The sequence below is a fragment of the Myotis davidii genome, unplaced genomic scaffold (genome assembly GCF_000327345.1).
Source record: "Myotis davidii unplaced genomic scaffold, ASM32734v1 scaffold455, whole genome shotgun sequence".
Classification (NCBI taxonomy): Eukaryota; Metazoa; Chordata; class Mammalia; order Chiroptera; family Vespertilionidae; genus Myotis; species Myotis davidii.
The window spans coordinates 1,617,968-1,622,236 of NW_006287459.1; the positions used below are offsets into that span (position 1 = coordinate 1,617,968).

Here is a 4,269-nt window from a genome sequence, read left to right on the forward strand (position 1 = left end):
GATGGCAGAAAAAAATGAGAAAGGAAGAGGATGGGTTCAATTTTATTTAGTGAACTAGAGGCCCAGTGCATGAAAATTTGTGCACTGGGGGTCCCCTCAGCCCGGCCTGTGCTCTCTCACAGTCCAGGAGTCCTCAAGGGATGTTTGACTGATGGCTAAGTCATTGTCAGACATCCTTAGTGCTGCCACAGAAGCTGGAGAGGCTCCTACCACTGCTGCTGTGCTCACCAATGTGATTGACTTTGTTTCATATGAATATTTTAGTCACTGAGACTTGGTTTGATTGACTTTGTTTCATTGTTTCAGAGCTATCAACAGGCAGGCATTTAAGTCCATTTATTGTGAATACCAGGCCTAGGCCATTTCCTGGTTTTAAGGGACACAGATAGGTGCAGTAGTAAATTCAGAGCATTATAATACCACCTACTGTAATGTGAGAAATAGACAGATATTTACTTAAATCATCTAAAATTCTACCCAGATCTAAACATCAAAATAGTAAGAGAAAATGGGAAAAATTCAGTGACCTCATAGTATTATTAAAGAATACCAGTAAATATAGTACTGTACTCCTAATTATCTGATTATTAAGGAACTAGAGGCCCAGTGCATGAAATTCATGCACTCGGGTGGGAGGAGTCCCTCAGCCTGGCCTGTGCCCTCTTGCAGTCTGGGAGCCTGCGGGGGAATGTCTGACTGACAGCTTAGGCCTGCTCCCCATGTGCTCACCAGCCAGACTGCTCAGTTTGCTGCTCCTTAGCACTGCCACAGAGGCAGGAGAGGCTCCTACCACTGCTGCTGCACTCGCCAACCGTGAGCCTGGCTTCTGGCTGAGCAGGGCTCCCCCTGCATTGAGCGGGATTGGGCCAAAACTGACTCTCTGACATCCTCCAAGGGGTCCTGGATTGTGAGAGGGCACAGGCCAGGCCAAGGGACCCCACCTGTGCACGATCAGGGCCTGGGAGGGATGCAGGAGTTTGCCCAGTCAGGGAGGGACCATGGGAGGGACCAGGGCATGTCCAGCCCATCTTGCTCAGTCGCAATTGGCTGGACCCCAGCAGCAAGCTAACCTACTGGTCAGAGCATCTGCCCCCTGGTGCTCAGTGCACGTCATAGCGAGCACTTGGGCAGCCTTAGCATATCATTAGCATATTATGCTTTGATTGGTTGAATGGATGACTGGACGACTGGACACAGCATTTTCGGCTTTTATTAGTATACTAGTGACCCAGTGCACAAAGTTTGTGCACATTAAAAGGGAATTAATTAGAGGAAATATTTTCATATTGCTATTTGCCCTTTCTCTATAATAGAAATGTCAGAGATGAAAGAAAATTAGTAAAATGTATATGAAAATCTTCCTCCTGTCAGAGTCTGGGGTGCACCATGGGACCCAGAGTCAAGTCCCCGCCCACCCGCACACGCCTCGAAATCGCACGAGACCTAGACCCAGCTGGCCCCACTCCCGTTGGGCGAGATGCAGACCCAGCCGGTCACACCCCCATCAAGCCCCACCGGGTGGGGAGCACAGCCTCCGGTCCCCCAGCCCAGCGCCAGGCGGGGTCCCAGCCTCAGGTCTCCCGTCAAGCCCCACTGGGTGGGGGCGTTACAGCCTCAGGTCCCCCACCCCGGCCCAGTGCCACGCAGCCTCAGGTCCCTGCTGATCACTCGTTACGGGAACCCCACTTCCGCTGTGGGCACAGCTATCTTGTGATGGCGTGAGGATTAATTTGCATATTACCTCTATTATATAGGAGAATAGGATTATATTAATTTTCTACTTTTACTGAACACAAACATAGAAATAGATAAATATACTTTTGTAGATATAGATATAGATTCAGACACAGATGGTGATATACTACCACTAAAACTAGAATGAACCAGAAAATTCATGAGCTATTCTTTAAGAAATATTCTAATTTTAAAATGCATTATATAAGTAAGCTGGTTGATAGGTGTTACTATGTGATGCGATGACTTTTGATTTAAATGACAACCAAATTCAAAAGGTAGAAATGAAATATGAACACAATCATTTATTAATGGCCAGTCATAGTTTATAAATAAGGCAGGACTTGAGCTAAGCAAGTAAACCATTAGCTTTGGGTTGCTTTATATGGATTGCCTTTTACCCTTGGCCTCTCTTCCGTGGATTGTGATCTTTCACCTTTACTTCACTGGACAGCAGTAGGATATGACATCCTCTCCAAATTCAAAGACCTTATGGTTTACATCAGTCACCTAAAGAAGTAAGGAGTTTGACAAGTCCTTAAATTTATTCTGTGTTGTAAATTATCAAGCTAAAATTATCATGATTTATTGTCTCTAAAATGCATTTTTATTTTATAATAAATATTGGGTTTTTATATTATTATAAGTTATACTTTTCTTTAAGTAGGCAATTAAGTTTATTCATATTTAGGAAATAGATGGCTTTGAAGTCCATTTATTATATCATATAATGACCAAAACAAAACTATAAATGAGGCAGAAATAAAACATAAGTTTCATGTGGCAGGGATGGGAGAAGCACCAACAGCCAGATACCCCAAAATAATTATAAAATATGGTGTCAGGCAATAGGTGGTGACCTATGCATATGGAGTCATTGAGGAAATTCAGTAATATGCCATCAGCTGTCTGGACAGATGGATGAAGCAGGTAACTGGACCCCTCAAGTCAGCTAATAGGTAGAATTGCAGGCAGATGGTGGCTGTCATTCAAGTGACCCAACAGCAGGTCACAGAACTCCAGTCCCTACAGATATTTACCTAAAGCAAAGCAGAGACTCGAGTCTGTAAGAATCTGTGTAATGAGGAGTTTATAACGGTAGGAATTTGGGAGAAAGGGTGAAAAAAAATCACAGAACTGCCTTGTACTTGCCAGACCAAAGCTGGGCATTAATATAACAGCTCCGTGACGTAAATATGTCTACCAACTTTTGAGAGATAATGTATCTGAGGCTCAGAGAAGTGAAATAACTTACCCTGGCCAAGGATAGTGGTGAAATGGGGCTTCAAACCCAGGTAATCTTACTGTCATAGAATCCTGCAATCAACAGGTGAGCAAGGGAGCAGAACATCAACAGTTGGAAATACAGCACCTATTGGAGCCACTTGCAGCTAGAGTGAGGATGCTGAGTCAACCAATGATTGGTCTATATTTCCTAAAATTATCCCTAATACAGGTTAAATAGAGCCCAGAAGCTGAGGCAGAACTGGCTAAGAATCTGTGTAATGAGGAGTTTATAACGGTAGGAATTTGGGAGAAAGGGTGAAAAAAAATCACAGAACTGCCTTGTACTTGCCAGACCAAAGCTGGGCATTAATATAACAGCTCCGTGACGTAAATATGTCTACCAACTTTTGAGAGATAATGTATCTGAGGCTCAGAGAAGTGAAATAACTTACCCTGGCCAAGGATAGTGGTAATCTTACTCTCATAGAATCCTGTAATCAACAGGTAAGCAAGGGAGCAGAACATTTTCCCTAATACAGGTTAAAATAGAGCCCAGAAGCTGAGGCAGAACTGGCTTTCAGGTCAAAGGTCAAATGATTGCAACTGCAGAGAGGGAGTCTGTGGATGCAGGAAGCCAGATAGTCCTTGATTCCATTCATGTTAACCTAAAAACAAACAAACAAACAAACAAAAAAGCGTAAAGGCCTCAAATGACAACATTGTTTAGCTTTAATATTTTAGTTAAAATGTATACCTTCTTAACAATAGATAAATCAATGTAAAGAGATCTTAAGTATTAAAAGGAATAATTCCAAGCAACGAAGTATCATATGGCAATACTATGGAGTTCAAATGAGCTTTGCTTGTTCCCTGCCTAAGTACATAATCAATATGTTGTTAAGTACTAATAAATACTGAATCTGGTATTCATCTTTTTTTAACTCTTCATGAAGAAGCGTGTGCTGCATTATTTGCTAAAATAGCTCTCCCTGAATTTATGAAGCCTGTAACTGAACTTTAAAGCGATTACAAATGAGAGGCTGTCCTGTATGTTGGGAAATAAGAATGATAAAGTAGACGTGCCGCCAAAGTAAAGTTGAACCGATTATACTTTTGCAAACAATAGAGTAGAAACATTACCTACCTTACAAAATGCACTAGTTTGTATTCTCTTCCATCACAATCCCAAGGATGGGGCAATGTGTTGCTTGGTTAGGTCTTTTGAGAAAAATTAAAGATGTTTTGCTTTTTTTAAATGTCATCTAATCAAGTAAAATTGGAAAGGTTATAAAGCCTTGTTAAATTGAC

General features: G+C 42.1%; 1 protein-coding gene across 1 annotated transcript in view; it reads left to right on the top strand.

The window, feature by feature from the left end:
• The window catches only part of GABRB1 (gamma-aminobutyric acid type A receptor beta1 subunit), a 365,263-nt gene that overhangs the window by 274,386 nt on the left and 86,608 nt on the right, over nt 1-4,269 (top strand). The gene's annotated exons all lie outside the window — the stretch shown is intronic.